Source organism: Dendrobates tinctorius, unplaced genomic scaffold (assembly GCF_039654945.1).
Source record: "Dendrobates tinctorius isolate UK_male_01 unplaced genomic scaffold, ASM3965494v1 ptg000040l, whole genome shotgun sequence".
NCBI lineage: Eukaryota > Metazoa > Chordata > Amphibia > Anura > Dendrobatidae > Dendrobates > Dendrobates tinctorius.
The window spans coordinates 33,501,464-33,523,764 of NW_027361708.1; positions in this window are offsets into that span (position 1 = coordinate 33,501,464).

Sequence of the window (22,301 nt, forward strand, 5' to 3'; positions counted from 1 at the left end):
CAGGTAATACAGGGATCCCCAGTGACATTATACACAGTAGCTCTGTATATAGTCTCAGTGACAGGTAATACAGTGATCATCAGTGACATTATACACAGGAGCTCTGTACATAGTATATAGTGTATGGTGTAGTGACCACTGTGTCCGCTAGGGGTGCTGTGTGGGTGTCCCAGGACAGGTGGATAGCCATGCCCAGAGTGGTAATAGGAGCAGGGTCCTAAATGACCGTTATGTATCCCAAGGTTGGTGGCCTTGGGATGAAGGCTTGATTATGTGCTAATCAGCAGAGCTGATGTTTTGTTCCAATGTGTTAGGGAGAAGCCTTCAGGTGATTGGTGAGAGGTGTGGGATCAATCACCTACAAACCCACCTAGGGGCGGGTGTCTGAAACACCCATAGTAAAGTATATGTGTGTGAATGGTTGTAGGACCTATGATGAGGTCATAGCCATGTGATCCGGTGGCTGAGACTACGGACCATATAAGGTGGCCAGATTAGGTCACATGAGTGAATGCTTGGACCCGTTTCATCCGTATGGAAGGTCTCGTCTGGCTGAGTGCATGTGGGGACGCTCTGTATCATGGCTGCACGTGTCTGAGAGTTCCCAGGAGAGGGAATGAACGTCTGCAGTGTGAAGCAGCTATGAGGTAACCCGGACAGGGGAAATAACTGTGAGGCTAGAGAGCCTGTGTACCGGAGATAACTAAACCTGTGTGACCACAGAGTTAACAGAGCGGAGCTCTGTCATAGACGTTATGCTGTTTGGATATGAACTTTCTGTTGCTATTGATGGTTTATGCTGCATAATAAACCGATTGGACTGAGTTTTGTTGAGAAACCTGTGCCGGACCCGATTTTTCGGCTGCCTAGTGAGTATCCCCTACCTGAATGACAAGCGCTACCTTACAATTGGTGGAGAATGCGGGCACTGTTGTAGCCTTGTTGCTAGGGGCAACAGATGAGGTCTGCAAAATTCAGTTGCTAAGGGCAACAGTTTCCAAAAGCACATGTTACAGTGCTGGCAACGCTGAGCCAGGAGGCGGACGGTCTTGAAAACCGTGTGATGTGCTGACCTGGGTCAGTGGAAGAGATTTATAGGACACCTCTGCGGTACAGGGGTCTGAGAACCTGCATGGCCGGCAGGTGACGGTCGTGAAAACCATGTGGTATCTGACCGGGGTCAGAGAAAGAGACTGGTGATTGCTATAGGATACCTCTGAAGAGAAGAGGCGTCCAAGAACCTGTGTGGCCATCATCAACAGGTAACAGATAGGAGTCAGTGTTGTACTGACCGGGGTCAGTGAGAAAGACTGTGTACCTGGAGGGTTCAGTGTGCAAGATCCTGGAGGGTCAGTGTTGGGAGGTTCTGGGAGAAGAATCGGATCCCTGGAGCGCATGCTGTGACCTTGGACCTGGTGAGGCGTGAGTGTTGGACAGTCTCAGGTGGAGACGGATGTCCTGAATAGCATCCACTGAGCCCCTGGACCTGGTGAGGCCGGTGTGTTGGGAAACCCTAGGAGGAGGGTCGGCTCCCTGAATAGCACCCGGTGCGCCCTGTGTGTTGGACGATGTCAAGAGGAGACGGACATCCTGAATAGCACACAGACAGGACTCGTGTTTTGTGGTGTTGTGTGTTTTTTTTCTTTTGCCTCTCAAGTCAGCTGGCGGTGGCTCAGTAGGGTCAAGAAGGTGACAAGTGGCTTGCTGTAACTCGACGGGGTTACGAAGGTGACAAACGACTTGCTGTAACTCAGCAGGGTTACAAAGGTGACAAGCGGCTTGCTGTAACTTGGCGGGGTTACGAAGGTGACACTAGCAGCTGTGTGTGAGCGGCAGCCGGAGGTGTCAGAGATCGGTGACAGCAGGAGCTGTGGCAGTGCCAGCAGGAGCTAGTGTGGTATCGTAAAAGACAAACTGTGTGGTGTGAACTGTGGTCTAAGGAGACCTTAAGAAAGGACATGGGGAGATCCCAAAAGGGGCGGTGACCCAAATTGGGGTGGTAACCAAAAAAGGGGTGGAGTTCCTGGGGGAGGCGGAGTCCAAAAAGGGGAGGGTGGCCCAAAATGGGGAGGAGCATCCCGAGGTAAAAGGGGTGGTACAGATGAACTGTTGCCAGGAGCAAATGTCCTATGTCTGTCCAATCTGCCTGGTGAACTACCCAGACGGCACGATGCTACGGGGGTGTGGCCTCAAGGTAAATAATGAAGAGATAGTTGGTATGGTCGACCCGGAGAGCCCGGTGACTCTACTGAGGGTTGCTCCTGAGATAACCGGCAGAAAGGTTGGGGTCACCTGTAACCACGGGGGAACTAAGGAGTGTTCAGTGGCCCAGGTAATCTTTGAGACAGGCTGGGACATCGAGGGACAGGATGTCGTGATAGTAATGAATCTGTCCTGTCTAGTGGTTATAGGCCGGGATTCTAGACTGTTCTCTGGCTTGTGGGAGAGGGGAGTTCCTCTATGGCATGGGGATGGAGACCTTTCTACTGGTGGGCTAGCAGACATTGAGACGCTGACACCAGCTGAAGGGGACAGGTCAGATGTAGAAGTGACCGGAAGAAGGGGTACGTCTGCCCAACTTACGGACCTGACATCTCGTGACATGACGGATGGTGGGCTGGGAGATGAGACAACTGGACTAGACACACGGGTGGACAGTAACTAGAGGGTTTCCTCGACTGATGGGGCTGACCCAGTGGTACCCATTGAAAATATATTTAAAGAAGTAGTGGTGTGACACGTGATGGCCAAAAGGGAACAGGATCATGAGATACAGCTGATAAAAGAGACAGTGGAAGAACATGTCAAACGAGAAAGAGTCCTGAGACAAATGGCCGAGCACATGGTCGAGGAGCTCGAGAAAGAAGTCTTGGAGCTCAAAGAAACTGTAAGAGGTCTTCTGTGGGAGAAGAGGTAGGACAACGACTTACAGCGGCCGAGCGCGAGTGATAACAAGACGGAACTGCCAGTACCCATCTTGGCAAAGGGTATTGAAGAGGCTAAACCTCAAGAAGATTTGGAGCCAGGAGCTGAAGAAGACAGTCACCCAGTCGGGACAACTGTAGTGAGGGAAGTGTCCGTGGTAAGCCCAGAGCCTTCTGTCCAGGAAGAAAGAAAGACCATGACCTTCAAGTCTGTGATTGACGTACTAGAAGACATGCAAGAAGCCTGTGCTGGGGAAGGTGTGCATGAGGCTTTCAAGGAGGCAGTCAAGGCTTGTAAGGTGCACTGGGCATCTGAGACTCGGCAGTTGGTGATAATATCAGCCAGGGAAGACACAGCAAAGCGGGTAGCTGTCCTGAAAAACATGCATCTGCAATGTCTTCACGCCAAACAGTTGTTCAGGCGGAGTAAAATGAAAGCTGCTCGACACCTAGAGATAGCAAGGGAAGCGAAGAAACGGCTGGGCTTGGGAGAAGATATAATTCCCGTACCCAAAGGTCTGATTGGGAGAATCATTGGAAGACTCGGGAAGGTAATGCAAGACCTTGTAAATATCTCCGGTGTGGCGAGGGTGAGGATCCCTCCGGTTGATGAAGTCCAGGTATCAGTTGAAGAGGGCATGATTCCCGTCATGGTGGTTGGCTCCATGGAAAGCCTGAGAAACTTTCGGATGCTCTTGGAGTATTGGGTGGTGTACCTGCAAGAGAGTGGTAATAGGAGCAGGGTCCTAAATGACCGTTATGTATCCCAATGTGGGTGGCCTTGGGACGAAGGCTTGATTATGTGCTGATCAGCAGAGCTGATGTTTTGTTCCAATGTGTTAGGGAGAAGCCTTTAGGTGATTGGTGAGAGGTGTGGGATCAATCACCTACAAACCCACCTAGGGGCGGGTGTCTAAAATGCCCATAGTAAAGTATATGTGTGTGAATGGTTGTAGGACCTGTTATGAGGTCATAGCCATGTGATCCAGTGGGCGTGGCTACGGACCATATAAGGTAGCCAGGGTAGGTCACATGAGTGAATGCTTGGACCCGGTTGGTCCATATGGAAGGTCTCGTCTGGCTGAGTGCATGTGGGGACGCTCTGTATCATGGCTGCACCTGTCTGAGAGTTCCCAGGAGAGGGAATGAACGTCTGCAGTGTGAAGCAGCTATGAGGTAACCCGGACAGGGGAAATAACTGTGAGGCTAGAGAGCCTGTGTACCGAAGATAACAAAGCCTGTGTGACCACAGGGTTAACAGAGCGGCGCTCTGTCATGGACGTTATGCTGTTTGTATATGAACTTTCTGTTGCTTTTGATGATTTATGCTGCATAATAAACCGAGTGGACTGAGTTTTGTTGAGAAACCTGTGCCGGACCTGATTTATCGGCTGCCTAGCGAGTATCCCCTACCTGAATGACAAGCGCTACCTTACAAGTGTCAGTGTACAGGTAATACAATGATCACCAGTGATATTATACACAGGGGCTCTTCATTTTCGCGTTTCTCCTTCATCCAACGCAGACCCCCATCACTTTTTCCAGCCAGGACTCGTCTTTACATAAAATAGCACACACTTATCTAGAGCACTGTTTCCAGAGCACATTCCCCAATTTCCACACTACGCAGCTGAATACAGACATGCACCCACCATTAAAATATAATTAGTTATTATGCAACCCACCATTCCAAATATAAATTGTAATCCACCACTGTGCCCCACTACTTAAACATACTGTAGTTATTTTCCCCAATCAATAACTATATAATTTAATTAGCAAAATGTACTCTTTCCCCAATTCATTACAAGTCACACTCCATCATCCACAACGCCCCAACTCTATACCTCCCGCTCCCCGATTCATTATATTTACATGCACTCCTCTGCGCCACTTCATTATGTCATGTTCTCTCTCTCTCTCCCACCCCCACCCTCTATTCATCATCATTTACTTTCCCCCACCCCCAATTAATCATTTGTTGTCCTCCTCCACACTCAAGTCATCATTTGCTCTCTCCACCCTCCACCCTCAAGTCATAATTTGCTTCCCCACCTTCAATTAATCATTTTCTGTCCCCCATCCCCACCACAATTCATCATTTGCTCTTCCCACCTTCCATTCATCCTTTGCTCTCCTCACTCCCACCCTCAATCATCATTTGCTCTCCCCACTGTCAAATCATCATTTGCTGTCCTTCGGCCCCCACTCCCAATTTGTCATTTGCTCACCCCCAATCCCAATTGATCATTTGCTCTCTCCCCACTCCCAATTCATCATTTGCTCCCCCTACACCAAATTCATCATTTGCTCTCTCCACCACCCACTCACAATTCATCATTTGCTCTCCCAATTCTTCATTTGGTCTTCCCCCACCCTCAGTTCATTAATTTGCTCCCCCCACTACCAATCTATCATTTGCACCCCCCACTCCCAATTCATCATTTTCTCGACCCCTTCTCTCAATTCATCATTTGTTCTCCCCACTCCCAATTCATGACTTGCTGTGCCCCCAAGACCATTTAAATAATTCTATTAAAAAAAAGTTTTATATACTTACCTCTCATATGATCCCCTGCAGCTCCACTTCTGAACTGGCAACCTGTCGCTCTTACATGATGGTGTGTACGTGATGCTGTCATCGCGTAAGTGCCATCTCCAGCACATCACAGAAGAGGAGGGACTCCTTTGGAGGAGCATGGCTGTTTTGCTGTGAGAGCTCCAAGCCTCCCTGTGTTGAGATGTACACTGCCTGTGGCGGCACGCGGGCACGCGATACCTTGGGGCCCAGTGAGCAGAAGCACAAGAGGGGGGCCCCGTTCTTTACGTCTGTTCACCGGGGCCCATACAGCAATAAGGGAAGTGATGCCCTGATGGCGGCCTGAGTATGGATTCATGTGCTTACAGTATACAGGGGCAAAATGACAGTAGTTTCAGTGTATATCAAATAATTCAGAGACTAGTTGATATAATATAGGATTAATTGCAATGGAAATTTCTAATTACAAGCAAGAAGGGAGATATTTATAGTTAAATTAACAAGCAATAATGGAAAAAAGCTGAAAAGAAACTAATGACAACATTTGGCAAGCAGAAATGTAAGATGAATATAAATGACTATTTACTGCCAAATCCAAGTCAAAATATAGCAGAAAATAGGAAACATGTGGAAATAGGCCAGAAGGAAAGTTAAGAACATTTATCCAAGTACTACATACTGATTAGCCATATTTACATCAACAGCATAGCTGTGATGACAAGCTTGAAACCTTGTTTCTGTTAGAACAACAGGATATTTTCATTTATCTGTAATACTATTGCATGCTTCAACAACACTGCCTATCAAACATTATTTCAAAGCGTGATTCTCAAGTTGTGTCTTGAACAACAAATACAGTAGCTCTCCAGTTTCTTTCATTTCCCTGTTGCAAGAGAGTGGGCTTTCCTCCTTGAGTGGCAGCCTTAAGTGACAGTTCTGGTCCAGAAGCTTTGTCCTCATGCTGAGCTTATGCTACTGTGACACATCTCTGTCAGGGGCATATTTAAAGTCTACCCTATTATCACTATACTTTAATATAGAGATTACAGGACCATATAGAGATTACAGGAAAACTGCTTTAAAAAATGCAGATGGTGCTGTACGATAATTTTGCAGGACAAATAACAGCAGCTAAGTCAGAAGCAGAGAGGGGGAGGTGAACATCTAGCTGCTATATAGAAAGCAATGCACTGGACGAGGCTGTCTGAAATCTCAGGCATTCACTCCTCATCCTGTATTGTAACTACTTGGACAGTCAACAACAAGCTGAACACTATGTAAGATTAAAGATCTCACAGCAGGAGAATGACAGCAGATTGATAAAGCAAGACATTTTCAAACTTTCTTCTTTTCATGCTGTTTAACTATTTATAGCTTTAAGGTCTATTTCAGACATCTGTTGTTTTTTTTTGGTTACGAGAAAAACAGATGATTGTTCATTAGAGTGCTTGATCCCATTTTCACTCTTTTTTTGGTCCGTGTGTCCGAGTTTCTTTTTGCTAACCATAAGTTTGGCAACCTTTTTTCAAAATGAGAAAAAAAAAACTTCTAAGCGTTCTCTACCCATCAGACAGCAAAAGAACACACAGCACTTGAATGACACACACATAGCATGTGAGTTTGTGACATATTTTTTTTTTCTCATAACTAAATAATAGGATCAAAAATTGAAATGTCACCATTTTTAACTGTGGCTTTTGACTGCAGTTGACCTGTGCCACTAAGGTTTCTTTTTACTGTTTCCCTACATAACAGCTTTTTCCTTGCAAGATTAAATGATTGTGTAGTGAAACAGTAAGACTGCAGTGGCACTGAGTTGCTGCTGTTTACTTCTGCATGTGAACGCAGCCAAAAAAATACATGTTATATCTTTGAAAAACATGGAATGGGACACATATATGAAAAACAAACTTGTAAAACGTGTATAAAGTGAGCATGAAAAAAGTTACTTTGCAGTTGTAATCTTTTTAAAAATCTTCACAAGAACAGAAGAATTGTAACTGTATTGTTTAGTGCTCATTGTCTTGAGTATTGGCCTCTGATGCAGTGTAGCAGCATGGCTGAGCATGCACAGTGCTTACAAGCTCTTTTCAATACAGCAGTGCTGGAGCGCATGATCGCTCATGGAAAATTGGAAATTGGAAGGCAGATTAAGGCTGGAGACACACTAGCGATTTAAAAATCAGTCCGATTTTGATGCAGGAGAGTCGGACATGTGTAATGCAAGTGTCATGCTAGTGACTTGCATTTTTTATGCCAGTACAATCCGATTTTTCACACCTAGTATCCGATTTACATCAGAATGAATTGCGATTGCTATTGGATTGCAATGCGATTTTAACATTTTTTTTTCATACAGTAATTCTCTGTCATTTACACATCATTTTCAAAGGAAATATTCATCAAAACACACACACACACACACACACACACACACACACTAGATAGATATGTAGACATAGTGACAGGTTAGAATAGAATAGATATATACACATAGAATAGATGTGTGACATATTATATATATACAGGGTGGTCCAAAAGTAGGTGGACAGTATGTGTAATAGGGTTATGAAGGGGGAGATTTATCAAGCATAGTGTAAAGTGAAACTGACTCAATTGCCCTTAGCAACCAATCAGATTCCACTTTTCATTCTTCACAGACTCTTTGGAAAATGAAAGGTGGAATCTGATTGGTTGCTAAGGGCAACTGAGTCAGTTTCACAGATCCAGTTTTCACAGATAAATCTCCCCCAAATCTGTTTTCTTTTCAGATAATTCACATAACCCATAATGGCAAATAATTTAAATACAGATCAAAGAAAATGGATTTTAAAAGAGTATTGGAAATCTCAAAATGCTGAAACAGTTAGAGCAAATTGGGTTGAAAAATTTGGTACTCAAGCCCCAAAGAGACAAACCATTTACGTCATTTGTGACAAATTCAATGCCACTGGCTCCATCCTTAATGCTCCAAAAACTGGTCGACCCAAAACACCCTGTATAGAAAATAATAAACAACTTGTTGCTGAAACATTTGTTCAGAGTCCAAAAAAGTCCACCAGAAGAGTCTCTGTAGAATTGGGAATTTCACGAGCTTCCATCACGTGAATCCTGAAATCTATTGGGTGGAAGCTTATCGTCCACGTCTAATTCATGGTTTAGTGGAGGATGATCCAGGCAGGCGGCTGCAATTTAGTGAGATTATAATTAACGAAATTGAAGAAAATCCAGTAATTTTAGATAACATTATGTGGAGTGATGAAGCTTCCTTTAAATTATCTGGCCATATTAACAGACATAATTGTATTTACTGGTATAATGAGAACATGAATTTAACATTAGAGCAACAACTAAATGAGCCTGGTGTCAATGTTTGGTGTGGTATTTCAAGTTTTGGTGTTTTTGGGCCATTTTTTTATGGAACAGTCACAGGAGATAAGTATCTTGAAATTCTAATGGATCAAGTTGTTCCCCAGATACAGCAACAGCCTAATTCAAATGACCTTTATTTCCAACAAGATGGGGCCCCTCCACATTATTCAAGAGTAGTCCGCGAGTATCTTGATGAAACATCTATATATATAAACGCCTTAACGTGTCTGTCTGTAACTGAAATCGGGGGCCGCTGATTGGTCACGGTTATGTTATTTAGCGCTAAAAAACGCATGCGTTTTTCCCCCTATATTTTGCATGGGATGCGCTTCTGTGCACATACCCATGCGTTTGTATGCATTTTTGTGCACATGCGTTTTTTGTAGTGTGCGCTCGGGTGCACAAAATGCATCTTGTTGCATTTTTTGTGCGTCCGACTTGCCCCCAAAAAACGCATGCGCACGCTGTGTGTTTTTTTACAGCAAGACACCCATTGTAAGTCTATGGGTGCACATACGTGCGCATTGGCATACGCATGTATGCGTTTTTTGCGCATGCGTTTTTTTGTTGTACATTGGTTAGACAATGGTTTTGGTAAGGGTTAGGGTGAGTTAGAGTTAGTAGAGTCAGGGGTTAGGGTTAGGTTAAGGGTTAGGGGTTAGGGTTAGTTAGGGTTAGGGCTAGGGTTAGGTTAAGGGTTAGGGTTAAGGGTTAGGGGTTAGTAGGGTTAGGGTTAGGTTAAGGGTTAGGGGTTAGGGTTAGGAGTTAGGGTTAGTAGAGTCAGGGTTTAGGGTTAGGGTTAGTACTGCTAACCCTCACTAACCCTAACCCCTAACCCTACCCCTAATAATATCTTGATATTTTTGGTGAAGACAATGTTGAAAAAAACGCAAACGCACTAAAAACGCATGCAAACGCATAAAAACGCTGCATTTTTTTCCTGCATGTGCATAAAAATGCTTGAAAAAAACACAGCTTTTGTATGCGTTTGTATGCATTTTTTCATGTGTTTTTTTGCGCAAAAAACACGCTGCAAAAAAACGCAAGTGTGAAAGTAGCCTAATTCTCACCTTCCGACGGCCTCCTGTCTTCTTTCCACGCGCCCGGCCTCGCATTCCCAGTAATGCTTTGTGGCTTAGACTGCTGATGACGTCACTCTCGTGAGAGCGAGAAAGAAGACCGACGTCACTCTCGTGAGAGCGAGAAAGAAGACCGATGTCATCAGCGGTCTAAGCCGCAAAGCATTACTGGGAACGTGAGGCCGAGCAAGTGGAAAGAAGACAGGAGGCCGTCGGAAGGTGAGAATAACTTTTTTTTATTTTTTAATATTATTTTTGTACAGGGCCGCGGCAGTGATTGGTCGCGGCTACACGGAAAGGGGGGTGAGGGCACCATGCATACCAGGAAAGGGGGTGAGGGGACCATGCATACCAGGATTGGGGGGTGAGGGGACCATGCATACCAGGATTGGGGGGTGAGGGGACCATGCATACCAAGAAAGGGGGGTGAGGGGACCATGCATACCAGGATAGGGGGGTGAGGGGACCATGCATACCACGAAAGGGGGGTTAGGGGACCATGCATACCAAGAAAGGGGGGTGAGGGGACCATGCATACCAGGATAGGGGGGTGAGGGGACCATGCATACCAGGATAGGGGGGTGAGGGGACCATGCATACCACGAAAGGGGGGTGAGGGGACCATGCATACCAAGAAAGGGGGGTGAGGGGACCATGCATACCAAGAAAGGGGGGTGAGGGGACCATGTATACCAGGATAGGGGGGTGAGGGGACCATGCATACCAGGATTGGGGGGTGAGGGGACCATGCATACCAGGATTGGGGGGTGAGGGGACCATGCATACCAGGATAGGGGGGTGAGGGGACCATGCATACCAGGATAGGGGGGTGAGGGGACCATGCATACCACGAAAGGTGGGTGAGGGGACCATGCATACAAAGAAAGGGGGTGAGGGGACCATGCATACCAAGAAAGGGGGGTGAGGGGACCATGCATACCAAGAAAGGGGGGTGAGGGGACCATGTATACCAGGATTGGGGGGTGAGGGGACCATGCATACCAGGAAAGGGGGGTGAGGGGACCATGCTTACCAGGAAAGGGGGGTGAGGGGACCATGCTTACCAGGAAAGGGGGGTGAGGGGATCATGCTTACCAGGATTGGGGGGTGAGGGGACCATGCATACCAGGAAAGGGGGGTGAGGGGACCATGCATACCAGGAAAGGGGGGTGAGGGGACCATGCATACCAGGATTGGGTGGTGAGGGGACCATGCATACCAGGAAAGGGGAGTGAGAGGACCATGCATACCAGGATTGGGGGTGAGAGGACCATGCATACCAGGAAAGGGGGGTGATGGTGAGCATACATACCTAGATTTGGGTGTGAGAGGACCATGCATACCAACAAAGGGGGGTGAGGGAACCATGCATACCAAGAAAGAGGGGTGAGGGGACCATGCATACCAGGATAGGGGGTGCGGGGACCATGCATATCAGGATTGGGGGGTGAGAGGACCATGCATACCAGGATTGGGAGGTGAGGGGACCATGCATATCAGGAAAGGGGGGTGAGGAGACCATGCATACTAGGATAGGGGGGTGAGGAGACGATGCATACCAGGAAAGGGGGGTGAGGATACCATGCATACCAGGATTGGGGGGTGATGGTGAGCATACATACCAGGATTGGGGTGTGAGAGGATCATGCATATCAGCAAAGGGGGGGTGAGGGGACCATGCATGCCAAGAAAGGGGGGTGAAGGGACCATGCATACCAGGATAGGGTGGTGAGGGGACCATGCATACCAGGATTGGGGGTGTGAGGATCATTCATACCAGGATTGGGGGGTGAGGGGACCATGCATACCCCGAAAGGGAGTAAGAGGACCATGCATACCAGGAAAGAGGGGTGAGAGGACCATGCATACCAGGATTGGGGGGGTGAGAGGACCATGCATTCCAGGGTTGGGGGGTCAGGGGACCATCAATACCAGGATAGGAGGTTGAGGGGTAGCATGCATATCAGGATTGGAGGTGAGAGAACCATACATATCAGGATTGGGGGGTGCATTATTGCATTATTATTAAATCTTCAAAAATAAACAGCATACATATTCTAGAATACCCGATGCATTAGAATCGGGCCACCATCTAGTTTCCTAATAAATGGATTGGCTGAAGAGGCCCACTTTATTGGCCGGCACGTTCCCCAGACTTGAACCAAATGGATTTTTTCTTTTGGGGAGTACTCAAGGATAAAGTTTATAGTCGAAAACCAAAAAGTGTCAGTGATTTGAAAAATTACATAAGAGATGCATTTCAAGAAATTAATACCCAAAGAGACTTGTGCAAAAATGTTTGTCGAAGCTTAAGAGGCAGACTTCAAAGCTGTGCAAATTGTTCTGGAAAACAGTTTGAGCACCCTGTATAATTGCAATTCCTTTATTTTTTTTTACTTTTGGGGTGGGGATTGGGGGTTTGTGGGTGTTGTTTATGACGTTCATTATGTGTTTACAGATGTCATCTTAACATGATTTACCAAGCCAGGAGGATTACAATGATATCAAACTTGCATAATTTTATTTTAATTTTAACATTAAGAAAAAAATTAAGAATTTTAGAAAAAAATATTGATTATTTCATTATTCGGGAAGTGGTGTGACAAGAAAAAACTGCAGTTTTGGCATTTCGATTATTTTTCGGTTTATGGCATTTACCGTAGTGGTTAATTCCATTATTGACCAGTCTTTTACAAATGCAGCAATACCAACTATTTTTATCAATAACATTTTACAACACTTGGATTTTTTTTCTGTTTTCTTTTTTTGTACATTGCATATTAATGTGAATGGCATCATTAAAATCAAAATTACAGATTGTACCGCAAAAAAAGTCTTCACTCAAAACTGTTGTGGCAAGCATTTGTGAAGCTTGGTGTGTGAGCCCTCTTTATACCTTCTTGGTATAGCATGTATGAAATCAGTTACTGATCACATTGATGCTTGGTCTAATATGATCTTACTTAAAGGGAATCTGTGAGCAGATTTTTGCTGAGGGTAGCGCGAGGAAGGGTCTGAGACACTGATTTCAGCGTTTTGTCATGTATTAGGCTGTGTGCTGTTGTTTCAATACAGTGAGTGTTTTATCCGCAGGACTAGGTGCCCGCATACATCCTTTTCCAATCATGCCCCCAGTAGTGATGAGCAAGTATACTCGTTGCTCGGGTCTCCCCAAGCATGCTCGGGTCATCTCCGAGTATTTTGGCGTGCTCGAAGATTTAGTTTTCCTTGTCTCAGATGCATGATTTGTGACTTGTAGACAGGCTGAATACATGTGGGAATTTCCTAACAAACAGGGATTCCACACATGTATTCAGGCTATCTAGCAGTCGCAAATCATGTAGCTGAGGTGAGGAAAACTAAATCTCCGAGCACGCCAAAATACTCGGAGACAACCCGAGCATGCTCGGGGAGACCCGAGCAACGAGTATACTCGCTCATCACTAGCCCCCAGTACTGATTAGCAGCTTACTGTCAATACACAGTGTACACAGAAAGCTGTGGTTTGGGAAGGGTCAACTTTCTGAACTCTGTTACATGCTACTTCTAAAAACTCTGATTGTATTACAACGACTGCACCCAGTAAACTAAGTGACACATCGTTGGATTCAGCTTCTCTTTTCTTACATTATACTGCTCTCAAAAGACATAGCAAAAACCTGTTGACAGATTCCCTTTAAGTATGTACTGTGTTATGTTGTGTCTTACTTTTCTTCCTCATTTGAAGTGATTCCTTTTTGTACATCTTGCTACTTGCTATCCTTATCTCACCTGTTATTCTTTCATGTGTCTGTGTATTTTGTCATTTCTTATGTGCCTTTTAATATTATCTAATAAAAGGTGTATGTACTTTTGTTGAATAAATGATCATTTATATCCTGCACATTTATTCTTGTAAGTCCGAATACTTTCATAATAAAAAAAATCCACTCCTATCGCCTAGATTTTTCTTATGCTGCACCATCAAGCTGGAATGCATTACCCCAGACAGTCAGGTTAATTTCCAGTGCTCAGTTTTAAGCATGTTTGAAAAACACATCTTAATCAGGCCTATCACACCACTACATTGGTCCATAAGTATATTTTAGATGCATGCAGTAAAATGTTCGGGAAAGAGTTATAAATGTTTTGAATGAAGCCTTCACAATGAAGGACTCTATTGATAACAGAATGGGCCAGTTAATTATAGTTTGATCCAGAAAGGATAATAAAAAACATTTGCAATGAGAATCAGACATCATTCAGGAGAAGCAGACAAAAGAGGAACAAAAGGACATAGGCACCACCATAAACAGAAAGGGCAGAAGGTAAAGACCTAGACAACAACAAAGTGGTCTAATTAAAGAAACAGACCAGAAAAGAAAGGGTCTAGCTACTGAACAATGGTACTCATAAGGTAGAGGTCAAAAGTCACAGTGCCTCAGGCCAAAATGAACAAAGACTAGTGCTCGACTTTAACCATGTCATCATTTTCCAGCTGCAACCAGGGTGTAATGAGCCAAGACTTCTCATATTTTCAAAATTATAAGACAAGGTTCAACCTATAAACCCCTAACATAGTCTATAGGGTAGATGTGAACAATTATCAGCTCATTGGACATGTTTCATAAAGCGTAAAAATAATTTTTCACAAAGCGTAAAAATAATTTTTCATAAAGTGCAAAAAAAAGTTAAATCAATATATAAAAATCTATTCTTGTTTCTCTGAAATATCAACAATGTTCGCAAAATTTAAAACAGGGATTTGGTTTTCTGAATTCATGAAACAGAGAACTTTCACTCACAAATAGACATGAGCTGATCGTTTGAAATTCAAATTCACACAATTTGCTAAATTCTCCACAAAAATTTGATTTGTGGAGAATAATTTTTCGCAGAACTCAATAATTGAAAAATGAGGAGGAAGAGAGAAAGAGAGAGAGAGACCACAAGAATAATATATAATGTTTCAAAATGATCTATATTAGCCAGTGAATTTAGAAATGGAATCCATCTCTGTCATTCCTATCACCAGTCTTGTGCTTGACTGTGCTGCACTGGGATCTGTTGATCTCCGATGACTCAATGGACCACCATTGTACAAGGTATTACAATATGCTTGATAACCTAAGATGTGATATCATAGCTGATAGACATTATGGGGAAGTCCACTTGGTCACGCAAGACAACATGAGCCCACTCTCTGATCCTTTTCCAGGAATTGGTGCTGAGAAAGTTGCTTTTTGCCTTTTGCAAATCGAATGTCGAAATGTTTAAATTTGTATGTAGCCCTGAATTTCAGGAAATTTGTCTGAAGCTTGGTCCTCTGTTGATCCATCTGCTTATCTCTACTCACAAATACAAATACAATCTTATTATGTAGACCTGTGGTGTCAAGCCTTTGGATAATCAATTAATGTGCATTGTAACTAAAACTCACAAAATGCTATAACTGGAGAAAAAGACATGGGCTGCAGATCCAAAACGCATACATGGATCTATTGCAGCTAAGTAAAAATGTATAAAATTGAACACAAGGTTCTTCTTTAACATTCTGATCAGACTTTATAAAGCACACTGCCACACCATGGTGAACCACTCAGTGGAATCCTGACCTTAAAGGTACAGCAACCACTGCTAATGTGATACTGTACTAACATGGTAAGTGACCCATATGCCCTACAGCACCCATGCTGCAAGGCAAAGCCCCCACAAGTCCAGGTAACACCACAGGCACAGCATCACAGCAACAATGGCCGCCTTAAAGCTCCAACATCTACCTAAAAAGCTGGTGATCCACTTTAAGTGGTACAGTGCAACATGGTTCAGTGCAACATGTTCAGTTTTGAAAACTCTTGCATAACAGCAATAGAACATATGAGTTTTGGATGTGTATGGATGAGAAGGTATGAGTTTTGGATGTGTGTGAATGGGAATGTATGAGTGTTGGACATGTGTGAATGGGAATGTATGAGTGTTGGACATGTGTGAATGGGAATGTATGAGTTTTGCATGTATGTGGTTTCAATGTATGAGTTTTGGATGTGTGGTTCTTATCTTTTTTTTTCTACAGTTATAGTATAAAACTCACAACATGTTGTCAGGCCATATTGGGAACTGTCCTTTCTCAAATAAAGACAACTGGTGAAGAATTTGTCTATGTATTTGCCTTAGCAATGATGAAAAGCTGTTTCTATTATTTCACTTTGCAGTCTCAGTGTGGAAGAAATAGAAGAGTTCTTTTCCTATTACATGTGATATTTATGCTGTAATTTCAGCCATTTGGCTCTCTTTACTATTGATGAAATAGTGTACCCTCGTTGACGCTCGTGAACAAGTTATGGGTAAGCCGGAATGCACCGTCTTACAAATATTTGTATATGACGGAAACCTTACAATTTGAAGGTAAGATGTGTATGTGCTAGAAGTTTGGAAAAGATTTCGATTTCCTTTTATTTTCCATTGTAGCTAAAACATTTTTCTATATGGCATTGTCTCCGGGAGCCTGTGGAGAAGACAGCTGCAAGACAACTGCTGCCTCACCAGAGAGGTTGATAGACCCAAGGCCATAAGGAAGCTAATGTGTGGGTTGGTGCTTCTGCTCCTCAGAGCGTGCATTAATGCAATACCAGGCAGCTGCATATTGCAAGAGCAACAAAACGATTTGGATAAATGGAGTTTTATGATTGGCTGATTCACAGTAAACTGTGTATAAATATTAAAGCAGCATATCATATTCTGAGGGAAAGATTTTTCCTTTCTGGGTACTTACATGTTGCTTGCTATAATTACTCTCTGTAACATTAATTTCATTTGCCAAGAACCTCTTTCTTTTGGGTTAGGGCAGCTTGATGAACAGAACACTGACTTATCTGCATTCTTTACTGTTCTTTCTGGAACACTAAAAGCTGTTTTCTTACTAAAGGTTTTTATTATTTGATGAAATGTACTGAAACAATAATATCCCCTTAGTGACCGCCAATATGTATTTTTACTGACCTGCGCTATAAGAGACTAGCATCCCAGTATGGGTGACAATCCTGTAGCTGTCAGATGTACTCTATAGCTGACAACATCTTTATCAACGATTTAGATGAAGGAATTGAGGGTAAACTGATTAAATTTGCTGATGACACAAAGCTAGGAGGGATAGCTAATACTAGAGAAGAGAGAGAGAGGATTCAAAAGGATTTAAATAAAGTGGAGAAGTGGGCAGCAACTAACAGAATGGTTTTTAACAGGGAGAAATGCAAAGTACTACATCTGGGCAATAAAAATGAAAAAAGCATATATAGAATGGGAGGAATAGGGCTAAGTGACAGCACATGTGAAAAAGACTTGGGTATACTAATAGATCACAGACTGAATATGAGTCAACAGTGTGATGCAGCAGCAAAAAAGGCAAATGCAATTCTAGGATGTATTAACAGAAGCATACAGTCTAGATCACGTGAAGTCATTATTTCCCTCTACTCCTCTTTGGTCAGACCTCATCTGGAATATTGTGTCCAGTTTTGGGCACCACATTTTAAAAAATACATCAACAAACTGGAGCAAGTTCAGAAAAGAGCGACCAGAATGGTGACCGGTCTGCAAACCCTGTCTTATGAGGAAAGGTTGCAGGATTTGGGAATGTTTAGTTTGCAAAAGAGAAGACTGAGAGGAGACTTAATAGCTGTCTACAAATATCTAAAGGGCTGTCACATTGTAGAAGGATCAACTTTATTCTCATTTGCACAAGGAAAGACTAGAAGCAATGGGATGAAACTGAATGGGAAGAGACACAGATTAGATATTAGAAAAAACTTTTTGACAGTTAGAGTGATCAATGAGTGGAACAGGCTGCCACGAGAAGTGGTGAGTTCTCCTTCAATGGAAGTCTTCAAACAGAGGCTGGACAGACATCTGACTGGGATGATTTAGCGAATCCTGCTTTGAGCAGGGGGTTGGACCAGATGGCCCAGGAGGTCCCTTCCAACTCTACGATTCTATGATTCTAACTTGCTGCTTCAGCCATGATCAGTGTTGGTACCAACTATAGTTATTTAACAACTTAAATGCTGCTCTCAACAATGACTACAGCATCTAGGTGGTAAACAAGGTGTGGGCGCTTCTTCTTTAACCCCATCGGCACCCTGAGATCTTGATTGTGTGGTCTTGATGTTTGCTATGGCAATTCATCGCTTAATAATGACCTTAACCGCTTCATGACCACCGACGATAGATAAACGTCGGCGCTAGAAGGGCTTTGTGCAGCGCTGACGTTTGTCTACGGTTGGTGGTTTTGTACTGATCGGGAGCCCATGTACCTTATAACGAGGGAATCCTGGCGCACAATGCTTCCTGTGACCCCTGACCTCATCGAGACCTGATTGGTTCAGGTCCTGATGATGTCAGCATCACATCAGCCAATGAGAGAGATCACTGGGAAAGTTTCTTGTAGCAATGAACTTTCTCATCGATCTGCCTCATAGTAATGCTGTTTCTCCTGTCCGTGAGTAATTAGAGGAGAAACAAGTGTGACAAGTGTTGCTGGCAACAGCTGTGCCAGTCAGCGACCTTGTCATAAAGTAAAAAAACAGATACGGCAGGTTATGGTTAGTGCTATAGTTAGGGTTACTGTTAGGGTACGATTAAGGTTAGTGTTATAGTTAGGGTTAGCGTTAGTGCTATAGTTAGGGTTACTGTTAGGGTTAGTGCTATAGTTAGGGTTAGTGTTAGGCTAAAGTTAGGGTTACTGTTAGTGTTATTGTTAAGCTAAAGTTAGGGTTACTGTTAAAGTTAGGGTTACTGTTAGGGTTAGGGTTACTGTTAGGCTAAAGTTAAGGTTACTGTTAGAGTTACTGTTAGGGTTAGGGTTACTGTTAGGCTAAAGTTAGGGCTATTGTTATGCTAAATTTAGGGTTAGGGTGAGGTTAAAGTTAGGGTTATGGTTAGGCTAAAGTTAGTTAGGGTTATTGTTAGGATAAAGTTGGGGTTATTGTTAGGATAAAGTTAGGGTTAGGCTAAAGTTAGGGTTATGGTTCGGCTAAAGTTAGGGTTATTGTTAGGCTAAAGTTAGGGTGTGACGGACTCAGCTCCTGCTGAGCCCATTTTTTGAGTGGACCCTCTGGGTTGTGGCACCCACCCACCGAGGGCGAGCTGACCTTGTGAGAATCCACCCCCTATACAGGGAGTGTCAGGGGCAAGACCAAGGGGGTGAGCCACCACGACTGCTGGGACCAGACGGCCGGCTCAGAGGACACTAGATGAGTGTCTGACGACAAGGACGAGCAGGAAGCAAGACAAGACAAAACGTAAGTGCAAGGTATCTTCATTAAGATCTTCAGGATTACATTCAGTGAAAACAAGCAAAACGTGCAAGGTGCGCGCGTGGGCACGCCAAGGTCCATAGCATAGTATGTGCCAGGTGGCACGCCTAGGTACAGGTAAAGGCACAATGGCATTGGACTCCGGACCGCTGGCGACGATCGGCATGATCAAGGCACCAGGCTGCGGACATCAGCTCCAGACATCAGGCCGCAGTCATCCAGCTTACGATCTCTGGCAGGAATCGGCAGGTTCTGGGCATCCGGCAGGCAAACCAGGGTTCAGGCAAAGAGGCACGACAGATATCCAGGCATGGTGCGTGTTAGGGAACACGCCAAGGTCCAAGGCAAGGTGCGTGTGTAGGGGACACGCCAGGGTTCAAGGCTAGGTGCGTGTGTAGGGGACACCAGGGTTCAAAGCGAGGTGCAAAGCAAGGTGCGTGTGTAGGGGACACGCCAGGGTTCACAAAGCGAGACAGGGTGCGTGTGTAGAGACACACCAAAGCACAAGGTACAAGACAGAGTGCGTGTGAGACACGCCAAAGCACAAGGTACAAGACAGAGTGCGTGTGTAGAGACACGCCAGGGTCAGGGTTCAAGGCAGGGTGCGTGCTAGGAGCCACGCGGGTTCAAGGCAGGGTGCGTGCTAGGAGCCACGCCAGGGTTCAAGGCAGGGCTGTGTGCTAGGAGCCACGCAGGGACGCACACCTCACTGGCCAATGCACACGGCTGTAACGCCAGCACGAGGCATGACTAAGGCACAGGAGGGGGCAAAGGAACCTTCGTGCTAGGAGCCACACCAGGTTCAGGGCAGGGTGCATGCTAGGAGCCACGCCAGGGTTCAAGGCAGGGTGCGTGCTAGGAGCCACGCCAGGGTTCAAGGAAGGGCTGCGTGCTAGGAGTCACGCAGGAGGCACACCACTCTGGCCAGTGCACACGGCTGTACACAAACACGAGGCACTTACCACGGCACAGGAGACGGCCAAGGGGAACCCTCGCCGGGGTTCAAGGCAAGGACAAGGCAAGGAACAAGGCAAGACTAGGCAAGAAACAAGGTACGGAACACGGAGCGGAACATAGGCAGAAACAGAGCCAGGTCAGAGCGAGGACAGAGTCTAGCAGCGGAGCGTAGGCCGAAACCCAGAGCCGGGCCAAGGGAGAACCTTGGGACTAGACTTGGAAATGTGCAAGAGAGCACCAGAGGACAGAGTGTGGAAAACCAGGCTGAGACAACAACATGAGAAGTACTACAAGGCTCAGAATAGCAAAGACCAGACATGGCGAAACAGGCACGGCAGAGAACAGAGGAAGGACTACAAGTCAAAGAATAGCTAAGGCGAGACATAGCAAAACAGACTAAAGCAGAGAACAGCGGAAGGACTACAAGGCAAAGCAAGGCAAAGACAAACATGGCACGAGAGACAACACAAGACATGGCACAAGACAAGAGACGGAATACGAGCACGGAGCATGTGCAGAGAAGCACTACAGAGCAAAGTGCAAGGGCACAGAATAGAGGGAGCAACCCCACAGACCAAGAGCCGTGCAGGGAAGCAACACAATAATCAGGCCCTGAGCATAGGAAGGGGTGGTCTAATATAGGGCATAGCACCTCCTCTTCCGGGTCAGGACCAGGGTTCAACTTCCAGTTCAGATGCTCCAGGATCACAGAGCGTAGTCACATGATCAGGGTTTCAGACATGACGAGATGATTGCAGAACCAGACAGTGCAGGATCCTAGGAAAGGTCACATGATCAGAGTTTCAGACATGACGAGATGATTGCAGAACCAGACAGTGCAGGATCTTAGGAAACGTCACATGATCAAGGTTTCAGACATGATGAGATGATTGCAGAACCAGACAGTGCAGGATCCTAGGAAACGTCACATGATCAGGGATTCTAGACATGACGAGAAGATCACAGAAGGCAAAGCAGAAACGCAGGCATCTTGCAGCTCAGCAGACATCAGGTGAGTGTGCACACTGCTGTAGGGAACAAGCAGGATAGCAGACACAAGGTGCGCGTGCACACCGCTCCAGGGGTTCATGAGGCAAAACAGACATGGCGGACGTGACATAGGGTTAGGCTAAAGTTAGGGCTAGTGTTAGGCTGAAGGTTTAGGTTTGGGACTAAAGTTTGGATTAGGATTGAGGCTGAAATTAGGGTTAGAGTTGGGGCTAGGGTTAGGGTTGGGATTAGGGTTAGGGGTGTGTTAGGGTTATTTTTGTGGTTAGTGTTATGGTTAGGGTTGGGATTAGGGTTAGGGGTGTTTTGGGGTTAGGGTTATGGTCATATTAGGGTTTGGGTGTGTTGGTGTTAGGGTTGCGGTTAGGGTTATGGTTAGGGTTGGGATTAGGGTTAGGGGTGTGTTGGGGTTAGGCTTGAAATTATAATTGGGGGGTTTCCATTGTTTAGGCACATCAGGGGATCTCCAAATGCGACATGACGTCCAATCTCAATTCCAGCCAATTCTGCAATGAAAAAGTCAACGGTGCTCCTTCCCTTCCAAGCTCTGCCGTGCGCCAAAACAGTGGTTTACCCCCACTTATGGGGTATCGGCGTACTCAAGACAAATTGCACAACAAATTTTTGGGGTTCAATTTCTCCTGTTAATTTCTCCTGTCAAAAAAATTGGGGGCGAAAAGATCATTTTTGTGGAAAAAAAATTATTTTTATTTTTTTCATGGCTCTATGTTATAAACTTTAGTGAAACACTTGACGGTTCAAAATGCTCACCACACATCTAGATAAGTTCCCTGGGTGGTATAGTTTCCATAAATGGGGTAACTTGTGTGGGGTTTCTACAATTTAGGCCCATCAGGGGCTCTGCAAGCGCAACATGACACCCGCAGACCATTCCATCAAAGTCTGTATTCCAAAGCGTCACTACTTCCCTTCCGAGCCCCACAGTGTGCCCAAACAGTAGTTTTCTCCCACATATGGGGTACCAGCACACTCAGGACAAATTGGACAACAACTTTTAGGGTCCAATTTCTCCTGTTAACCTTTTGAAAATAAAAAATTGGGGGCTAAAAGATAATTTTTGTGGAAAAAAAAGGATTTTTTATTTTCATGGCTCTATGTTATAAACTTCTGT